Source organism: Elephas maximus, chromosome 2 (genome assembly GCF_024166365.1).
Source record: "Elephas maximus indicus isolate mEleMax1 chromosome 2, mEleMax1 primary haplotype, whole genome shotgun sequence".
Taxonomy (NCBI): Eukaryota; Metazoa; Chordata; class Mammalia; order Proboscidea; family Elephantidae; genus Elephas; species Elephas maximus.
In genome coordinates, this window is record NC_064820.1 from 168602954 (window position 1) to 168626500 (window position 23547).

Consider the following 23547-nt stretch of genomic DNA (forward strand, 5'->3'; position numbering starts at 1 on the left):
ATATCTGGGTTCTCAATTCTGTTCCATTGGTCTATGTGTCTGTTGCTGTACCAGTACCAGGCTGTTTTGACTACTATGGCTGCATAATAGGTTCTGAAATCAGGTAGAGTGAGGCCTCCCACTTTCTTCTTCTTTTTCAGTGATGCTTTGTTTATCCGAGGCTTTTTTCCCTTCCATATGAAGTTGGTGATTTGTTTCTCTATCACCTTAAAAAATGACATTGGAATTTGGATCAGAAGTGCATTGTATGTATAGATGGCTTTTGGTAGAATGGACATTTTTACTATGTTAACTCTTCCTATCCATGAACAAGGTATGTTTTTCCACTTAAGTATGTCCTTTTGCATTTCTTGTAGTAGAGCTTTGTAATTTTCTTTGTATAGGTCTTTTACATCCTTGGTAAGATTTATTCCTAAGTATTTTATCTTCTTGGGGGCTACTGTGAATGGTATTGATTTGGTTATTTCCTCTTCGATGTTCTTTTTGTTGATGTAAAGGAATCCAAGTGATTTTTGTATGTTTATCTTATAACCTGAGACTCTGCCAAACTCTTCTATTAGTTTCAGTATTTTTCTGGAGGATTCCTTAGGGTTTTCTGTGTATAAGATCATGTCATCTGCAAATAGAGATAATTTTACTTCCTCCTTGCCAATCCGGATGCCCTTTATTTCTTTGTCTAGCCTAATTGCTCTGGCTAGGACTTCTAGCACAATGTTGAATAAGAGCGGTGATAGAGGGCATCCTTGTCTGGTTCCCGTTCTCAAGGGAAATGCTTTCAGGTTCTCTCCATTTAGAGTGATGTTGGCTGCTGGCTTTGCGTAGATGCCCTTTATTATGTTGAGGGATTTTCCTTGAATTCCTATTTTGGTAAGAGTTTTTATCATGAATGGGTGTTGGACTTTGTCAAATGCCTTTCTGCATCAATTGATAAGATCATGTGGTTTTTGTCTTTTGTTTTATTTATGTGGTGGATTACATTAATGTTTTTTCTAATATTAAACCAGCCTTGCATAAAAAAAATTTTTTTTTTTTTTTTGCATACCTGGTATAAATCCTACTTGATCGTGGTGAATTATTTTTTTGATATGTTGTTGAATCCTATTGGCTAGAATTTTGTTGAGGATTTTTGCATCTATGTTCATGAGGGATATAGGTCTGTAATTTTCTTTTTTTATAATGTCTTTACCTGGTTTTGGTATCAGGGAGATGGTGGCTTCATAGAATGAGTTGGGTAGTATTCCGTCATTTTCTATGCTTTGAAATATCTTTAGGAGTAGTGGTGTTAACTCTTCTCTGAAAGTTTGGTAGAACTCTGCAGTGAAGCCATCCGGGCCAGGGCTTTTTTTTGTTGGGAGTTTTTTGATTACCATTTCAATCTCTTTTTTTGTTATGGGTCTATTTAGTTTTTCTACTTCTGAATGTGTTAGTTTAGGTAGGTAGTGTTTTTCTAGGAATTCATCCATTTCTTCTAGGTTTGCAAATTTGTTGGAGTACTATTTTTCATAATAATCTGATATGATTCTTTTAATTTCAGTTCGGTCTGTTGTGATGTGGCCCATCTCGTTTCTTACTCGGGTTATTTGTTTCCTGTATTTCTTTAGTCAGTCTAGCCAATGGTTTATCCATTTTGTTAATTTTTTCAAAGAACCAGCTTTTGGCTTTGTTAATTCTTTCAATTGTTTTTCTGTTCTCTAATTCATTTAGTTCAGCTCTAATTTTTATTATTTGTTTTCTTCTGGTGCCTGATGGATTCTTTTGTTGCTCACTTTCTATTTATTCAAGTTGTAGGGACAGTTCTCTGATTTTGGCTCTTTCTTCTTTTTGTATGTGTGCATTTATCGATATAAATTGGCCTCCGAGCACTGCTTTTGCTGTGTCCCAGAGGTTTTGATAGGAAGTATTTTCATTCTCGTTGCATTCTATGAATTTCCTTATTCCCTCCTTGATTTCTTCTATAACCCAGTCTTTTTTCAGGAGGGTATTGTTCAGTTTCCAAGTATTTGATTCTTTTCCCTAGTTTTTCTGTCATTGATTTCTAGTTTTATTGCCTTGTGGTCTGAGAAGATGCTTTGTAATATTTCGATGTTTTGGATTCTGCAAAGATTTGTTTTATGACCTAATATGTGGTCTATTCTAGAGAATGTTCCATGTGCACCAGAAAAAAAAAGGTATACTTTGCAGCAGTTGGGTGGAGGGTTCTGTATAAGTCAATGAGGTCAACTTGGTTGATTGTTGTAATTAGGTCTTCCGTGTCTCTATTGAGCTTCTTACTGGATGTCCTGTCCTTCTCCGAAAGTGGTGTATTGAAGTCTCCTACTATAAATGTGGAGGTGTCTATCTCACTTTTCAGTTCTGTTAAAATTTGATTTATGTATCTTGCAGCCCTGTCATTGGGTGCATAAATATTTAATATGGTTATGTCTTCCTGATCGATTGTCCCTTTTATCATTATGTAGTGTCCTTCTTTATCCTTTGTGGTGGATTTAAGTCTAAAGTCTATTTTGTCAGATATTAATATTGCTACTCCTCTTCTTTTTTGCTTATTGTTTGCTTGATATATTTTTTTCCATCCTTTAAGTTTTAGTTTGTGTGTGTCTCTAAGTCTAAGGTGTGTCTCTTGTAGGCAGCATATAGATGGATCGTGTTTCTTTATCCAGTCCGAGACTCTCTGTCTCTTTATTGGTGCATTTAGTCCATTTACATTCAGCGTAATTATAGATAAATAAGTATTTAGTGTTGTCATTTTGATGCCTTTTATGTGTGTTGTTGAGCATTTCATTTTTCCACTTACTTTTTTGTGCTGAGATTTTTTCTTAGTAAATTGTGAGATCCTCATTTTCGTAGTGTTTGACTATATGTTTGTTGAGTCGTTACGTTTTTCTTGGCTTTTATCTTGAGTTATAGAGTTGTTATACCTCTTTGTGGTTACCTTAATATTTACCCCTATTTTTCTAAGTAAAAAGCTAACTTGTATTGTTCTATATCGCCTTGTATCACTCTCCATATGGCAGTTCTATGCCACCTGTATTTAGTCCCTCTTTTTGATTATTGTGATCTTTTACATATTGACTTCAATGATTCCCTGTTATGAGCATTTTTTTTTTTAATTAATCTTAATTTGTTTTTGTGATTTCCCTATTTGATATCAGGATGTTCTGTTTTGTGACCTTGTGTTGTGCTGGTATCTGATATTATTGGTTTTCTGACCAAACAATATCCTTTAGCATTTCTTGTAGCTTTGGTTTGGTTTTTGCAAATTCTCTAAACTTGTGTTTATCTCTAAATATCTTAATTTCGCCTTCATATTTCAGAGAGAGTTTTGCTGGATATATGATCCTTGGCTGGCAGTTTTTCTCCTTCAGTGCTCTGTATATGTCATCCCATTCCCTTCTTGCCTGCATAGTTTCTGCTGAGTAGTCTGAACTTATTCTTATTGATTCTCCCTTGAAGGAAACCTTTCTTTTCTCCCTGGCTGCTTTTAAAATTTTCTCTTTATCTTTGGTTTTGGCAAGTTTGATGATAATATGTCTTGGTGTTTTTCTTTTTGGATCAATCTTAAATGGGGTTCGATAAGCATCTTGGATAGATATCCTTTCGTCTTTCATGATGTCAGGGAAGTTTTCTGTCAGCAGATCTTCAACTATTTTCTCTGTGTTTTCTGTCCTCCCTCCCTGTTCTGGGACTCCAATCACACGCAAGTTATCCTTCTTGATAGAGTCCCACATGATTCTTAGGGTTTCTTCATTTTTTTTAATTCTTTTATCTAATTTTTTTTCAGCTATGTTGGTGTTAATTCCCTGGTCCTCCAGATTTCCCAGTCTGCATTCTAATTGCTCGAGTCTGCTCCTCTGACTTCCTATTGCGTTGTCTAATTCTGTAATTTTATTGTTAATCTTTTGGATTTCTACATGCTGTCTCTCTATGGCTTCTTGCAACTTATTAATTTTTCCACTATGTTCTTGGATAATCTTTTTGAGTTCTTCAACTCTTTTATCAGTGTGTTCCTTGGCTTTTTCTGCAGTTTGCCTTATTTCGTTTCTGATGTCTTGAATCATTCTGTAAATTAGTTTTTTGTATTCTGTATCTGATAATTCCAGGATTGTATCTTCATTTGGGAAAGATTTTGATTCTTTTGTTTGGGGGGGTTGTAGAGGCTGTCATGGTCTGCTTTTTTATGTGGTTTGATATCGACTGCTGTCTCCGAGCCATCACTAAGATATATTAAAAAAAAGATATAAAAAAAAGATATAGTAGTGATTTATTCTGTAATTGCTCGCTGAGTCTTATCTTGTTTTGTTTTCTTTCAATATACGTGGATGGGCTACTAGATTGTGCTGCCTTGTTTGTTTTAGCCCTTGACTTACTTATGACCTATTACCATCTGGTTTGGGCTGTTGCCAGATATATATGCCTGAGTCTATTCACTATTCTTGAGTAGAATCTGATTTTGGGTCATCAAGTCTGTGCTGCACCCTAACACCTATCCACCTCGAGAAGTAGTGGTGATAGTTGTGTGCACCAGATTCTATTAGCAGCTGGGGTTCACCCTCCGGGGGGGGGCAGGATGCTGACAGGGTTCCCCCAAGTGCCAGTGAGGTAGGTGTGTCTCTATTCCTATGACATCTTGGTGGGAGGGCACTGTAGCTGTACCTTAGGCCCCCAGTGCAAGTACCTCTACTGATTGGTAGATGTCACCCTCCTTAGACCCCTAAGGCAAGAGGCTAGGTGGTCTGGGGGGAGCTTCAGCCCTCAGTTCCCTGTTGTGGGTCAGTTAGGGCTCTGTTGAATAAGCAGAGATATTTTTCCAGAAAATCCCCTAAAAAAAATGCAGTCAGATCCCTATCAGAACTGCCTTTGGATTATAACTGCCACCTTGTTCCCTGTAAGGATGAAAGTCCAAGATTTGGATCATATATGCTTGGCTGTAGCTGGTTCTGTGTTTTAAGTCCAATTAGGGATGGATTTTTGGTCCCTGGGTTTTTTTGTGGTTCCTTTTCTCAGGCCGGAAGAATGGGTTAGGAAAAGAGCAAAAAAAAAAAAAAAAAAAAGGGAAAGGAAAAGACCAAAAAAAAAAAAGGGGGAAAGCAAAGCCGCCGTGGAGCCGGAGCCGTTCTCCCTCTGGCTCAGGAAATTCCAATGTTAATGAAGCCGCCTGGGAAGGGTGGGGGAGGATTCAGAGAAATAGGAGAGTAGCACCTCGGAATATAGCCAAAGTTGCTTTTCTTGCTTGGAATGACTATTTTATCTGAGATTCCCGAGGGGCGTGTCGCCTATGTGTGCTGGCTGTGTGGAGATTGCCCCCAAGGGTCTGGCCCACTGAATCTGCGGTCAGATCCTCCGATGCCAGTCCAATGCCCAGAGTCAAGGTTCCCCTGCTGGGACACTGCACTCCCGGCTCCAAAATCAGTTGCTGCTTCCCGGGGACTTCTTGTCCCGCCAGCTGTGTCGCTGCCCCATCCCCGCGGACCAACTGGGCCCCCTCCTGGGGTTAGTTCAGGGGAGTAAGGCTGTGCCGTGACAGCACCCAGTCAAAAGCCCGGCGCCAAGGTTCCCCAGCTGGGACGCTGCAGTCCCGGCTCCACAATCAGTCGTTGTCTCCCCGGGGACTTCTCGTCCCGCTAGCAACGTTGCCGTGCCACCTCCGCGGACCGGCTGGGCCCCCTCCCGGCGTTAGTTCAGGGGAGTAGGGCTGCGTCCCGTGCTTGGGCTGTGACAGCGCCCTGTCAAAAGCCCGGCGCCAAGGTTCCCCGGCTGGGACGCTGCACTCCCGGCTCCAAAACCAGTCACTGCCTCCCAGGGACTTCTCCCACCAGCCGTGTCACCACGCCGCCCACGCGGACAGGCTGGGCCCCCTCCCCAGGTGAGTTCAGGGGGGTAGGGCTGTGCCCCTTGTTTGCGCCATCAGCTCCCCTGGGCCCAGACCTAAGCCAGGCGCCGAGGTTACCTGACTGGGACGCTGGCTCCAGGCTCCGAAAAAAGTCACTGCCTCCCCGTATTTGTTCGTTCTCCATCTCTAAATCTGTGTTTGTTGTTCAGGGCTCGTAGATTGTTATGTATGTGATCGATTCACTTGTTTTTCCGAGTCTTTGTTGCAAGAGGGATCCGAGGTAGGGTCTACCTAGTCTGCCATCTTGGCCCCACCTCAGGTTTGGTTTTGTTTGTTTGTTTGTTTAGTCTAAAGGTAAATTAATTTTTCATTCCCTGAGTACATTAAGTAGAGCCCTCTGATTTTTTATAAAGGTACAAAAGCAATGTGATGGAGGTAAAAGAGTCTTTTCAACGAATTGTGCTAGAGCAGTTGGAAATACACACACACACACACAAATAAGCATCAATCTAAGCCTCACACCTTATACAAACACTAACTTGAAACAGGTCAAAGATTCAAATATAAAGTGTAGACCTGTAAAATGTTTAGAAAAAAACAAAAACCAAGAGACAATCTTCAGGATTTAGGGTAAGGGAAAGAACTCTTAAACTTGAGACTAAAACCATGATGCATAAAGGGAAATTTTGAGAAATTGGACTTAATTAATAATAAAAATTTCTGCTCCTTGAAAGACTATGTTAAGAGATGAAAAGACAAGTTAAAGACTAGGAGAAAATATTTACAAAACATCTGACAAATGACTATTGTTTAGAAAATATAAAGAATCCTCAAAATGTAACAAAAAAAATCTCATTAGAAAATGGGCAAAAGCCATGAATAGACACTTAACAGAAGAAATATAAGCCCATGAAAAAATGTTCAACATCATTAACCATTAGTGAAATGCAGATGTCACAAGGAAATATGACTACACACCTATTAGAATGGCTAAAGTTAAAAAATGGTGAAACCATTAAGGATGTGGAGAAACTTGATCACTTAACTACATTGCTGGGGAGGATGTAAAATGGTAGAGCCACTCTGGAAAACTTTGGCAGTTTCTTAAAATTAAAAAAAAAAAAAAAAGTAACTACCATATGATCCAGTAATTACTCTCCTGGGCATTATCTTAGAGAAATTAAAATTTGTGTTCATATATAAAGCTGTAATGTTTACAGCAGCTTTATTTGCAATAGCCCCAAACTAGAAGCAACTCATGTCCTTTAATGAGTGAATAGTTAGATAAACTGTGGAATATTCATACCATGGAATACTACTCAGCCAAAAAAAAAAAGGAACTACTGACACATGCAACAACACTGGATGAATCTCCAGAGTTTTGTTGAGTGAAAGACGCCAATCCTAAAAGGTTAAATACTATATGATTCCATTTGTGTACCATTCTTGTATTGATGAAAGTACAGCAATGGGGAACAAATTAGTGGTTTCCAGGAGTGAAGGAAGGGGAAGGCAGGGAAAGTAAGTGGAAAGTGGGCTATAGAAAGGCAGCTTGAAGGATCCTTGAGGTGATGGAAATGTTCTGTACCTTGACTATATCAATGTCAATATTCAGGCTGTGAAATTGTTCTATAGTTTTGGAAGATGTTCCCTTTGGAGGAAACTGGGTAAAAGGTCCATGGGATCTTTCTGTAGTATTTCTTAAAATTTCGTGTGAATGAAAAGTTATCTAAAAATAAAGAGCTTAATTTAAAAAACAAGTAGCATAGAGGGAGCGGTGATTTCTAGAGAAAAGGAAATGAGTTCTATATCAAACAATGAACTGTTGGTTCCTTTGCAGGAATCCACAACACAACTTCTGTCCTACTAATTATGAAACGCTATTGGGTTATCTGGCAACTAGGCTTGCATCAGGTTTTACTATCCTGTTATGGATTGAATTGTGTCCCTCCAAATTGGCCAGGCCATGAGTCCCAGTATTGTGTGGTTGCCCACCATTTTGTCATTTTGATATGATTTTTCCTATGTGTTGTAAATCCTAACCTCTACGATGTTAACGAGGCCGGATTAGAGGCAGTTATGTTAATGAGGCTGGACTCAATCTATAGGATTAAGTTGTTTCTTGAGTCAATCTCTTTTGGAATATAAAAGAAAGAATTGATCAAAAGGAAAGCAACCTCATACAACCAAGAAAGAAGAGCTGGGAGCAGAGTGTGTCCTTTGGCCTTGGGGGTCCCTGCACTAAGAAGCTCCTAGACCAAGGGAAGACTGATGACAAGGATCTTCCCCCAGAACCTACAGAGAGAGAAAGCCTTCCCTTGGAGTTAGGGCACTAAATGCAGACTTCTAGCCTGCTAACTGTGAGAAAATAAATTTGTTTGTTAAAGCCATTCACCTGTGGTATTTCTGTTATACCAGCACTAGATAACTAAGACACAAGCAATTTATTTTCTGTATTCCTTTCATCCTCTTCAGTACCCCTTTCTCTTTACCGTCACCTATCTCTCCCATCTCCTATGCCCTCGGTATTTCTTTCCTTATCAGAGGATACTTTACAGAATTGATCTAATCAACTCCTTAATATAAAGGCATTAATGATAAATGTTTACACCATTTCATTTAGAAGAAAAAAATCACTAAAAATAGGAAAGATCTGGGTTCTAATTTCAGTTTGATAATTCCTTGGGGAGTGATCTTGGGTGAATGATTTGACAGCATAAGCCTCAGTTTCCCTCTCTGTAACATGAGGTATCTTCTCTCTTTTATCTCATAGTGCTTCTGTGAGAATCAAGGGTGCTGTAAAGACCATGGCACATATGCTGGCATTATTCCCCAAATCAAGGGCATCTGCTAATTACTAGAAAGCAAAGATCTGAGCCAATCTTTAATGGCTGAATTTCAGGAATTAGTCACAGTTGGCAAAGGAAGTATTTCTTGTACAATTTGCCTACTTTTTAGGCTGGCCCTTGTTAAGTTTCTGGTGCAATACTTCAATTGATATCAGGCACAAAAATGATCAGAAACAGCAATTTGAAAGAACCTAACACCATTACCTTCAGGAGATAGCACAGTGCCCTGCACATAGAAAGTTCTCAAAATATTTTGATTTGAATCAAAAAATAATTACAAAGTGTTATGTATTGAAAAATACAAGGTACTATGTATTCAACAAAATGATGTGTTGAAGTCCTAATTTCTGGTACCTATGAACATACCCTTGTTTGGAAATAAGGTCTCTGAAGATGTTATCAGTTAGTATGAGGACATACTGGAATAAGGTAGGTCCTATACTTTTTTTTTTATATACCTGTATGTATGACAGGTGTCGTCACAAAAAAGAAGATACACGGAGCCAGAAGTACAGAAAAAGACCACTATGTGATGTTGGAGCCAAGGAATGCATGGAACTACCAGAAGCTAGGAGAGCGGCGTGGAACAGTTTTTGTCTTAGAGCCCTCAGAAGGAATCAACACAGTTAACACCCTGATTTGGACTTACAGCCTCAAGGACTGTGAGACAATAAATTTCTGTTCTTATAAACCAGAATTTTGTAGAATTTTGTTATGGCAGTCCTAGGGAACTAATACAAAAGGTCTAGCTCATAGTCTTGCAATCAATAATATCAACAAAACATCAGTGGGAGGTTGCAAGCATAAGTATGACGCTCTGCTTGGCATTCAAAATCAAAAGCAACGGGTATTCCTAGGAGGTATCTCATTATCCAAGTACTAATCAGAGTAGATGCTGCTTTGTACTCAAGATCTTAGATGTCTGTCTATTCTCTTTTTCTCTTGTGGCCAAATTTCCATAACCTAAACCAGAGATGGTAAATTCAAATCATTTTTGTACTATGCTCTGCTCCTACAACCAGGGAAGATGGTGCTAATCGAATGTGACTCTGTCCATCAATCACAGCTGTCACTCAAGAAGAACCGTATTTGCCAACCTTTGTTAATTTGCTCTTTGCCCACAAGTCTTTCAATAAACACATCCATTTGTATATGATATTGTAATGTCTAGTGTCTATTATGTATAAAGTAATTAGGGAGTATGAAAGCTAATTATAAGGAACTTAGAGTTGATTAGAGGAGAAAACTTGGGCATAGATAACTCTGCCATGACAGGGACATGTTGAAAGTGCCAGAAAAAAGGCACAAGTGTCCAGAAAGGCCTGAAAAGGGAGAGGTTACATGTTAATATGAGGATTTGGAAGGACTATATGATAATGTGGCAAAAGTGTTCCTTGATCTCCAGGGTAGGAAGAATTTAGATATCCAGAGAAAAGAGGAAGAATATTCTATTTAGGAAGCAAAGGCAAGAAGATAATAAAGAAGCAAGTGGTATGTGCATGGAATGGTGAATGCTTTAGTTTGACTAGTACATGGGTTGTGAAATAGGAGAGGAAATTTAACACGAAAACCAGGGTCAACCTTTGGAGAACTCAGATCAAATGAGGTCAAATTTCCTACACTTCCTTACACAACCAACTCACAGATACAGCAGGCTTTCACAAACTCATCAATATCAAAACCAGAGAGGCGGAGCCAATATGGCGGACTAGGCAGACGCTACCTCGGATCCCTCTTACAACAAAGACACGGAAAAACAAGTGAATCGATCACGTACATAACAATCTACGAACCCTGAACAACAAACACAGATTTAGAGACGGAGAACGAACTAATACGGGGAAGCAGCGATTGTTTCCAGAGCCTGGAGCCAGCATAGCAGTCAGGTACAGCACAAGCACAGAGAGCTGCTCCACCCCCCTGAACTAACCCCGGGAGGGGGACCAGCCGGTTCCACGGGCGGCGTGGGACGCAGCCAGTAGGAGAAGTCCCCGGGAGGCAGCGACTGGTATTGGAGTGGGGAGAACAGCGTCCCAGCCGGGACACTCGGTCACGGCACAAGCATGGGGAGCTGCTCCACCCATCTGAATTAACCCCGGGAGGAGGCCCAACTGGTTCTCGGAGGTGGCACGGCCACATGGCTGGAGGGGCGAGAAGTCCCCAGGAGGCAGCGACTGATTTTAGAGTCGAGAGTGCACCGTCCCAGTAGGGGAGCCTTGACGCTGGGCGTGGGGCTGGAAGCGGAGGATCTGACTGTGACTCCAGTGGGCCAGACCCCCCGGGGGCAATCTCCACACAGCCAGCACACATAGGCGACGCGCCCGCGGGAATCTCAGATATAATAGTCATTACAAGCAAGACAAGCAACTCTGGCTATATTCTGAGGTGCTACTCTCCTATCTCTCTGTTCCCTCCCCCACCCTCCCCAGGCGGCTTCATTAACATCTGAATAGCCTGAGCCAGAGGGAGAACTCTGATAGGGATCTGACTGCATTTTTTTTTTAGCGGATTTTCTGGAAAAACTAGTTTCCCAGTGATGGCTCGGAGACAACAATCCATATCAAACCACTTAAAGAAGCAGACCATGACAGCTTCTCCAACCCCCCAAACAAAAGAATCAAAATCTTTCCCAAATGAAGATACAATCTTGGAATTTTCAGATACAGAATATAAAAAACTAATTTACAGAATGCTTAATGATATCACAAATGAAATTAGGATAACTGCAGAAAAAGCCAAGGAACACACTGATAAAACTGTTGAAGAACTCAAAAAGATTATTCAAGAACATACTGGAAAAATTAATAAGTTGCAAGAATCCATAGAGAGACAACATGTAGAAATCCAAAAGATTAACAATAAAATAACAGAATTAGACAACACACTAGGAAGTCAGAGGAGCAGACTTGAGCAATTAGAATGCAGACTGGGACATCTGGAGGACCAGGGAATCGACACCAACATAGCTGAAAAAAAATCAGATAAAAGAATTAAGAAAAATGAAGAAACCCTAAGAATTATGTGGGACTCTATCAAGAAGGATAACCTGCGGGTGATTGGAGTCCCAGAACAGGGAGGGGGGACAGAAAACACAGAGAAAATAGTTGAAGAACTCCTGACAGAAAACTTCCCTGACATCATGAAAGACGAAAGGATATCTATCCAAGATGCTCATCGAACCCCATTTAAGATTGACCCAAAAAGAAAAACACCAAGACATATTATCACCAAATTCACCAAAACCAAAGATAAAGAGAAAATTTTAAAAGCAGCCAGGGAGAAAAGAAAGGTTTCCTTCAAGGGAGAATCAATAAGAATATGTTCTGACTACTCAGTAGAAACCATGCAGGCAAGAAGGGAATGGGACGACATATACAGAACACTGAAGGAGAAAAACTGCCAGCCAAGGATCATATATCCAGCAAAACTCTCTCTGAAATATGAAGGCGAAATTAAGATATTTACAGACAAACACAAGGTTAGAGAATTTGCAAAAACCAAACCAAAGCTACAAGAAATACTAAAGGATATAATATCAGATATCAGCACAACACAAGGTCACAGAACAGAACGTCCTGATATCAACTCAAATAGGGAAATCACAAAAACAAACAAATTAAGATTAATTAATAAAAATAAATAAATAAGTACACGTAACAGGGAATCATGGAAGTCAATAGGCAAAAGATCACAATAATCAAAAAGAGGGACTAAATACAGGAGGCATTGAACTGCCATATGGAGAGTGATACAAGGCGATATAGAACAATACAAGTTAGCTTTTTACTTAGAAAAATAGGGGTAAATAATAAGGTAACCACAAAAAGGTATAACAACTCTATAACTCAAGATAAAAGCCAAGAAAAATGTAACGACTCAACTAACATAAAGTCAAGCACTATGAAAATGAGGATCTCACAATTTACTAAGAAAAACACCTCAGCACAAAAAAGTATGTGGAAAAATGAAATTGTCAACAACACACATAAAAGGCATCAAAATGACAGCACTAAAAACTTATTTATCTATAATTACGCTGAATGTAAATGGACTAAATGCACCAATAAAGAGACAGAGAGTCACAGACTGGGTAAAGAAACACAATCCATCTATATGCTGCCTACAAGAGACACACCTTAGACTTAGAGACACAAACAAACTAAAACTCAAAGGATGGAAAAAAGTATATCAAGCAAACAATAAGCAAAAAAGAAGAGGAGTAGCAATATTAATTTCTGACAAAATAGACTTTAGACTTAAATCCACCACAAAGGATAAAGAAGGACACTATATAATGATAAAAGGGACAATTGATCAGGAAGACATAACCATATTAAATATTTATGCACCCAGTGACAGGGCTGCAAGATACATAAATCAAATTTTAACAGAATTGAAAAGCGAGATAGATACCTCCACAATTATAGTAGGAGACTTCAACACACCACTTTCGGAGAAGGACAGGACATCCAGTAAGAAGCTCAATAGAGACACGGAAGATCTAATTACAACAATCAACCAACTTGACCTCATTGACTTATACAGAACTCTCCACCCAACTGCTGCAAAATATACTTTTTTTTTCTAGCGCACATGGAACATTCTCTAGGATAGACCACATATTAGGTCATAAAACAAACCTTTGCAGAGTCCAAAACATCGAAATATTACAAAGCATCTTCTCAGACCACAAGGCCATAAAACTAGAAATCAATAACAGAAAAACTAGGGAAAAGAAATCAAATACTTGGAAAATGAACAATACCCTCCTGAAAAAAGACTGGGTTATAGAAGACATCAAGGAGGGAATAAGGAAATTCATAGAATGCAACGAGAATGAAAATACTTCCTATCAAAACCTCTGGGACACAGCAAAAGCAGTGCTCAGAGGCCAATTTATATCAATAGATGCACACATACAAAAAGAAGAAAGAGCCAAAATCAGAGAACTGTCCCTACAACTTGAACAAATAGAAAGTGAGCAACAAAAGAATCCATCAGGCACCCGAAGAAAACAAATAATAAAAATTAGAGCTGAACTAAATGAATTAGAGAACAGAAAAACAATTGAAAGAATTAACAAAGCCAAAAGCTGGTTCTTTGAAAAAATTAACAAAATGGATAAACCATTGGCTAGACTGACTAAAGAAATACAGGAAAGGAAACAAATAACCCGAATAAGAAATGAGAAGGACCACATCACAACAGAACCAAATGAAATTAAAAGAATCATTTCAGATTATTATGAAAAATTGTACTCTAACAAATTTGAAAACCTAGAAGAAATGGATGAATTCCTGGAAAAACACTACCTACCTAAACTAACACATTCAGAAGTAGAACAACTAAATAGACCCATAACAAAAAAAGAGATTGAAATGGTAATCAAAAAACTCCCAACAAAAAAAAAACCCTGGCCCGGACGGCTTCACTGCAGAGTTCTACCAAACTTTCAGAGAAGAGTTAACACCACTACTACTAAAGGTATTCCAAAGCATAGAAAATGACGGAATACTACCCAACTCATTCTATGAAGCCACCATCTCCCTGATACCAAAACCAGGTAAAGACATTACAAAAAAAGAAAATTATAGACCTATATCCCTCATGAACATTGATGCAAAAATCCTCAACAAAATTCTAGCCAATAGAATCCAACAACACATCAAAAAAATAATTCACCCTGATCAAGTGGGATTTATACCAGGTATGCAAGGCTGGTTTAATATCAGAAAAACCATTAATGTAATCCATCACATAAATAAAACAAAAGACAAAAACCACATGATCTTATCAATTGATGCAGAAAAGGCATTTGACAAAGTCCAACACCCATTTATGATAAAAACTCTTACCAAAATAGGAATTGAAGGAAAATTCCTCAACATAATAAAGGGCATCTATGCAAAGCCAACAGCCAATATCACTCTAAATGGAGAGAACCTGAAAGCATTTCCCTTGAGAACGGGAACCAGACAAGGATGCCCTTTATCACCGCTCTTATTCAACATTGTGCCAGAAGTCCTAGCCAGGGCAAATAGGCTAGACAAAGAAATAAAAGGTATCCGGATTGGCAAGGAAGAAGTAAAGTTATCACTATTTGCAGATGACATGATTATATACACAGAAAACCCTAAGGAATCCTCCAGAAAACTACTGAAACTAATAGAAGAGTTTGGCAGTCTCAGGTTATAAAATAAACATACAAAAATCACTTGGATTCCTCTACATCAACAAAAAGAACACCGAAGAGGAAATAACCAAATCAATACCATTCACAGTAGCCCCCAAGAAGATAAGATACTTAGGAATAAATCTTACCAAGGATGTAAAAGACCTATACAAAGAAAACTACAAAGCTCTACTACAAGAAATTCAAAAGGACATACTTAAGTGGAAAAACATACCCTGCTCATGGATAGGAAGACTTAACATAGTAAAAATGTCTATTCTACCAAAAGCCATCTATACATTTAACGCACTTCCGATGCAAATTCCAATGTCATATTTTAAGGGGATAGAGAAACAAATCACCAATTTCATATGGAAGGGAAAGAAGCCCCAGATAAGCAAAGCACTACTGAAAAAGAAGAAGAAAGTGGGAGGCCTCACTTTACCTGATTTCAGAACCTATTATATAGCCACAGTAGTCAAAACAGCCTGGTATTGGTACAACAACAGACACATAGACCAATGGAACAGAATTGAGAACCCAGACATAGATCCATCCACGTATGAGCAGCTGATATTTGACAAAGGACCAGTGTCAATTAACTGGGGAAAAGATAGCCTTTTTAACAAATGGCGCTGGCATAACTGGATATCCATTTGCAAAAAAATGAAACAGGACCCATACCTCACACCATGCACGAAAACTAACTCCAAGTGGATCAAAGACCTAAACATAAAGACTAAAACGATAAAGATCATGGAAGAAAAAATTGGGACAACCCTAGGAGCCCTAATACAAGGTATAAACAGAATACAAAACATTACCAAAAATGATGAAGAGAAACCAGATAACTGGGAGCTCCTAAAAATCAAACACCTATGCTCATCTAAAGACTTCACCAAAAGAGTAAAAAGACCACCTACAGACTGGGAAAGAATTTTCAGCTATGACATCTCCGACCAGCGCCTGATCTCTAAAATCTACATGATTCTGTCAAAACTCAACCACAAAAAGACAAACAACCCAATCAAGAAGTGGGCAAAGGATATGAACACACATTTCACTAAAGAAGATATTCAGGCAGCCAACAGATACATGAGAAAATGCTCTCGATCATTAGCCATTAGAGAAATGCAAATTAAAACTACGATGAGATTCCATCTCACACCAGCAAGGCTGGCATTAATCCAAAAAACACAAAATAATAAATGTTGGAGAGGCTGCGGAGAGATTGGAACTCTCATACACTGCTGGTGGGAATGTCAAATGGTACAACCACTTTGGAAATCCATCTGGCGTTATCTTAAACAGTTAGAAATAGAACTACCATACAACCCAGAAATCCCACTCCTAGGAATATACCCTAGAGATACAAGAGCCTTCATACAAACAGATATATGCACACCTATGTTTATTGCAGCTCTGTTTACAATAGCAAAAAGTTGGAAGCAACCAAGGTGTCCATCTACGGATGAATGGGTAAATAAATTGTGATATATTCACACAATGGAATACTACGCATCGATAAAGAACAGTGACGAATCTGTGAAACATTTCATAACATGGAGGAACCTGGAAGGCATTATGCTGAGTGAAATTAGTCAGAGGCAAAAGGACAAATATTGTATAAGACCACTATTATAAAATCTTGAGAAATAGTAAACCTGAGAAGAACACATACTTTTGTGGTTACGAGGGGGGGAGGGAGGGAGGGTGGGAGAGGGTTTTTTACTGATTAATCAGTAGATAAGAACTGCTTTAGGTGAAGGGAAAGACAACACTCAATACATGGAAGATCAGCTCAATTGGACTGGACCAAAAGCAAAGAAGTTTCCGGGATAAAATGAATGCTTCAAAGGTCAGCGGAGCAAGTGTGGGGGTCTGGGGAACATGGTTTGCGGAGACTTCTAAGTCAATTGGCAAAATAATTCTATTATGAAATCATTCTGCATCCCACTTTGAAATGTGGCGTCTGGGGTCTTAAATGCTAACAAGCGGCCATCTAAGATGCAGCAATTGGTCTCAACCCACCTGGAGCAAAGGAAAATGAAGAACACCAAGGCCACACGACATCTGAGAGCCCAAGAGACAGAAAGGGCCACATGAACCAGAGACCTACCTCACCCTGAGACCAGAAGAACTAGTTGGTGCCCGGCCACAATCAATGACTGCCCTGACAGGGAGCACAGCAGAGGACCCCTGAGGGAGCAGGAGATCAGTGGGATACAGACCCCAAATTCCCAAAAAAAGACCAAACTTAATGGTCTGACTGAGACTGGAGGAATCCCGACGGCCATGCTCCCCAGACCTTCAGTTGACACAGGACAGGAACCATCCCTGAAGACAACTCATCAGAAATGAAAGGGACTGGTTAGCGGAGGGGAGAGAGACGCTGATGAAGAGTGAGCTAATGATATCAGGTGTACACTCGAGATTGTGTTGGCAACTCTTGTCTGGAGGGGGGATGGGAGGATAGAGAGAGAGGGAAGCAGGCAAAATTGTCAAGAAAGGAGAGACTGAAAGGGCTGACTCAAGAGGGGGAGAGCAAGTGGGAGTAGGGAGTGAGATGTATGTAAACTTATATGTGACAGACTGATTGGATTTGTAAACGTTCACTTGAAGCTTAATAAAAGTTATTAAAAAAAAAAATATCAAAACCAGAAGAGATGTCAAATAGATCGTACTCTCTTTTAGTTTTTTTTTTTTAAATACAGAGAAGGCAGTAGGACTCCATTTTATAGACGAGGAAACTAAGAGCCAGAAAGGCTAAGTTCCTGGGCCAAGTGCCAGAAACAGATTGGAACCCACATCCCACCACTTATTAAGCATCATGTTCTTTCCCAGTTTTTAGTTGTCCCAGTACACGGGAGTAGAGGATAGTGATTGGCACTGTTCCCTCTGCTTGAGTCACCCTCTCCCAGACTCCTCACAGGGACTAACTTTTTCTTCATAATATAATACGTAAATAACAGTTTTATGGTTGGGAGCCCATGTTCACTCTTATATTACTGGACTGGCACATTTCTTGGTTCCTCCGTCTTTCCTGTTGGTCCAACTCTCAACCAGCAGACTCGGGACAGTCCTGGATTGGCATCCCTCAAAGCTGAACTGCCCTGAGGGGAACCCCTACACAGGGTATAGCCAGGCTCCACAGACAGGCCCCTGTATTTCGGATATGCCTCCCTGTACCTTGTACAACTGTGTCTAAAGTAGCTGACTTGACTCCACTTTCTAACCTACAACTGCATTTTCTTCACAACACTAATCCATCTTTGAAATTTGTTCACTTATCCATTTATTTTTGTCTGTCTTCCCCTTCAGAAGGCAAGCTCTACTCTTTCTTCCTACTTGCCCCAGAATTATATCTTGCATTGCTAGAAATCAGGGGAGAGGAAACCTAGAAAAAAGATGAGAAAGAGACTGGCAAGAAGATGAAGGAGATGGAGAAAGAGGAAGTTTACAAGGCAGTAAAGACAAATTGACTAATTCATTCCACAAACTCTGAGCACCTGCTGTGTGGGAAACACTGTGCCAGGCAGAAGTAACAGGAACACAAGGGTGAGCAAACAGCATAATACAGTCCCTGCCCTCAAAGAGGTTACAATTCAGAGGCAAAGTCAAAACTTATCAATTCATTACCCAAACCAAAATAAAACTGCAAACGGGATTAATGATAAGGATGAGAAATGCAAGCTGCTATCAGACTATGTATAAGATTTGACCGTATCAGGGAAGACAGGTGTGAGCACAACAGGTAAAAGAAGAAATAGTATTCCAGGAGGAGGAAACATCTCAGCAGTGAAGCGCCACATGCCTGGCTATGTTACTAACAGTGATGGTGGTCTCTGGGCAGCCTCAGTACCCCTTCACTTTGGAACACGGCCATTCTAGCAAGGCTCCTGGCTAGAGGAGGAAAAGGTGGTCTGAAAGGATCAGTGGTATCAGTTAATTATCATTCATTGCTCTAGAGAAATTATTAGTTAGCCTCAGAATAACACAGAATGGTTAATTAAATGTTATCTGTCTGCAGCAGAATTTTAATCTGCATGCTTTATGACAGTAATATTTGTACAGTGTCCAGTGGATAGCTTTTATAGTCAGCCTTTCTCCCCCTTTATTGACTGAAGTATGGGGCCCGTTGCTGTTGCCATCAAGTTGATTCTGACTCACAGTGGCCCTATAGGACAGAGTAGAACTGCCCTGTAGGGTTTCCAAGGAATGGCTGGTGGATTTGAACTGCCGACCTTTTGGTTAGCAACGAAACGCTTAACCACTGTGAGAATTAAGGTTTTTTTTTTTTTTCCCTCCCAGTATTTCTCTTTCCTCTGTGAATTGTCATATTTCTTTTCAGCTTTCCATTCATTCACTTGCTTATTAACCTAATTAACATGTTTTTTTAAGTCTGCTATGGGCAAAGAGCATGGCAAGAAGTATGAGGGATTCTAGCTCTCAGGAACCAAAAACACTCAGAGAGTGAACAACCTCTTTTCTTTTACATTAAAGACAAGAATCAAGCTCTATTTGCAGTTCTTCAAACAGACAATATTGTTCCAGGCCTTCATGTATTGGACCTACTGTTTCATCTGCCTGGAATTCTCTTCCCCCTTTATAGACTTAGCAGTCTTTGAGATTTAGGTTAAATACCACCTCTTATTTGAAGTTACATATCTGTCAGGAATATTTTGATTGCAACTAATAGAAAATCCAATTCTAATTAGCTTCGCTTTACAAAGGAAATTTAATGGCTCATGTAGATGGACAGTCCTGGGTTAAACCAGCGTTACCAGGAACCTTGTCCCCATTTTCATATTTTGGTTCTTTTTCTCAGACTTAGCTTTTAAGACACCACGTGCTTATAAAAAGGTGCATAGATTTCAGTCTCTATGAGCAGTTGATTGCACAGTGGTTAAGAGTTACAGCTACTAACCAAAATGTTGGCAGTTCAAATCCACCAGCTGCTCCTTGGAAGCCCTATGTGGCAATTCTGTTCTGTCGTATAAGGTCACCACAGGTCAGAATTGACTTGACAGCAATAGGTCTATGAGCAGTTGGAAGCCCTGATGGCACGGTGGTTAAGAATTCTGTGGCTAACCAAAAGGTTAGAAGTTTGAATCCACCAGCTGCTCCTTGGAAGCCCTATGAGGCAGTTCTACTCTGACCCATAGGGTTGCAGTGAGTTGGAATTGCCTTGACAGCAATGGTCTTGGTTTTGATTTTTAAGTTGTTGATTTGATATCTTGCACAGGAGGAACAAAAGTTTCTTTCCCAAAAATCTCAATGCAAGTCCTCATGTTTCTCATTGGCCTGCATTGTATTTCAAGCTCATCCTTGAACTCATTACTGTTTTCAGGGGGATGTAGGACTCTAATCAGCCAAGTCACATTATACTCATGCTGACTCCATGGTTGGTTCTCGCATACCCTTTCATTGCTTCCTTGTGATCCTTCCTTTCTTCATCCCCAAATGTACTTATAAAACCATATCTTCCATATGCTGGGAAACTACTGGTGGCAGGTGAGATGTAGTGGGACAGGGTGAAAAAAGTGACAGAAGCTGGAAGGGACTGACTTACAGAGGTTTCAATCAAAGAATTATCATTTATTTGGTTTCTGCTCATCCAGAGCAAAAAGGAAAGAAGAAAACCAAAGACTCAAAGAAGAAACTAATTGTCTTAGTTATCTAATGCTGCTATAACAGAAATACCACAAGTGGATGGCTTTAACAAACAAAAATTTATTTCTTCACAGTAAAGTCGACTAAAAGTCCAAATTCAAGGATGTCAGCTCCATGGGAAGTCTTTCTCTCTCTTTCGGCCTTCTCATCAATCTTCACCTGGACTAGGAGCTTCTTTGCACAGGGACCCCAGGTCCAAAAGACATGCTCTGCTCCCAGCACTGCTTTCCTGGTGATATGAGGTACCCCACTCTCTGGTTGCTTCCCTTTCCTTTTATCTCTTGTAAGATAAAAGGTGGTACAGACCACACCCCAGGGAAACTCCCTTTACACTGGATCAGGGATGTGACCTGAGCAAGGGTGTTACATCCCACCCTAATCCTCTTTAACCACAGGCAGAGATTATGATTTATAACACATAGGAAAATCACAAAATGGAGGACAACCAGACAATACTGGGAATCATAGTCTAATCACGTTGACAAATATTTTGGGGGACACAATTCAATCCATTACACTAGTCTATAGGTCAAGTAGTATACAAGAACCATGGCCTCATCTACCCTGAGACCAGAAGAACTAGATGCTACCTGGCTACCAGTGCTGTTTTCATCAGGGCCACAATAGATGGACACTGATAGAATGGGAGAAAAATGTGGGACAGAACCTAAAATTCAAAAAAAATAATAAAAAACCAGACCTACTGGACTGGTTGAGGCTGGAGGACTCCCTGAGACTATTGCCCTGAGGTACTCTTCAAACTTGAACCAAAACTAACCCTGAGGTCACCTTGTAGCTAAATAACAAATTGGTTTTAAAAAAAAAAATGAATATCACCTGTAAGTACTGTGCTCCTTTAAAAAATCACCTATATGAGACCGGACAGTCAACAATCTTTTAAAACAAAGATGAGAATGTAAGGGGGCAGGGAAACTAGATAAATGGAAATGGAACAACCAGGATGGAAATAATAAGAATGTTCACATATTGTGAAGACTGAAATTAATGTCCTGAACAACTTGTGTAGAAATTGTTGAATGAGAACTCAAACTGCTGTTTAAACCTTCACCAAAAACACAATAAAGTATTAAAAAAAAAATAGCTATCATTTGTTGGTTGTTCTCTCTTTTTAAAATATTATAGAAACCTCACAAAATTAGTTTAAAAGGGGACATATAGCCTATACCAAAGAAACCAATGGTCATTTATTATAATGAAAATATGACTATGTAATCAAATACGATTATAATGAAAATAATTAGCATCACTAATGCACATTTATTATGGCCTGATTTTGTGCTGAGGGATTTACTAGCAATTTTGCATTTAAATCATATGATGAAGTACTAATTTATAGATGAGGAAAGTGAGATTTGAAGTTAAATAACTTATTTGGAGTCATACAGCAAATAAATATCTATATTAAAATTTGAATCCACTGTGCTAAGAGATAAGAATACAATAGTGTACAAAAACCAGAAAGTTATCGCCCTCATAGACTGATTCAGCCATTGTAGGAGAGAAAGACATTATTCAAATAATCATGCAAATGAAGATGAAATTACACGGCAGAAGTTGTAAAATGAAGAGGGACAGGGTGTTATGAGAACATATTGCAGGGGGTCTCTGGAGCATCAAGAAAGGTTCTCATGGAGAAATGATGTTTTGATTAAAATCTCTGGGATGGATCTACAGCTAACAGGATGGAGAGAAAAGGGATATTCCAAACAGAGGACACAATGTGTTCAAATGTTCTGATGGGTGAGGAAACATGGCATGTTTGAGCATCTGAAAGAAGGTCAAAGTGGCTAAGGTACCAAGAAGTAGCCTGATCTATGAATACTGGTCTGGAGGGAAACTGTGGAGATGGTAGCCAAACCTGAGCCTTGGTCAACTTTGCAGTGCCTTACTAAGCTATGGTATATATTTTGATCTTTAGATTAATGGGAAACTATTACTTCCTAAAGAAGTATGGAGTGATTTGATTAGATTGTATTAGCGAGGGATGGAGAAGAAAACTAGGAGGGAGAAGAAAACTAGGAGGGAGATCAACTAAGGGCCTTTTGTAGTAATTCAGATTGCTGTGACATTAGCAGTAGAGATGGAGAAATAAACTAATTCTTAAGACTAAAAAAAAAATTCTTAAGACTATTAAGGGTTAAAATCAGTAGAACTTAGCCTTGGCAGTAGGTGTTAGATTGAATGTTGGCTGGTAGAATGAAAGAGGGGAAGTATTGAGGATGAAGCCCAGGTCTGTGCACCATTTTGGTATAAATCAAAAACAACGGGAGGAAGTGTAATAAGGTGATTACTTAGAGAGGGAAATTGGGGAATACAAATAAAATTGGAGGGGAGTCAAGGGTATAATCAAAAGGAAAGAGGTAAGTCAATGCAGGGCAGTTTTAGTGAGCAGAAAATTGGCAGGCACCATTTTGTGACAGTACACATTGGAAGGTAGGTAGAAAAATAGGGTGGGAGCAGATCATGCAGGGTCTCAGAACCAGGCTAAAGTGAGTATCCCAAATCCAGTAGCCAGGAGAACCACTGAACATTTCAAAAAACAGGGATGGCATGAGCAGATGAGTGTTCCTGGATGATTCCTATGGCAGTTTATAAAATAATTGAGAGACATGGTGAAGAGGAGGCTGAAGCCACTGGAAGCAGTAAGGAGGCTGATGCCATGTGATTGGAGAAAGATGGAGTTTTAATGGGTGGTGGAGATAGGGCAGAAAAGCAGATCCAAAGTCTAAAGCAATGTGCCAACATGCTGGATGCTATAAGGTTTAGGAAGAACAATAGTAATCCTCTGCTTCAGGGAATTTACAACTTAGGGAGGAATAAGATTTGGTTTCACAATTTTTCTGTCAGTTTGTCATACTGTGGTGGCTTCCATGTTGCTCTGATGCTGGAAGCTATGCCACTGGTATTTCAAATACCAGCAGGGTCACCCACGGACAGGTTTCAGTAGAGCTTCCAGACTAAGACAGACTAGGAAGATGGACCTGATGATCACTAAAAAAATTGGC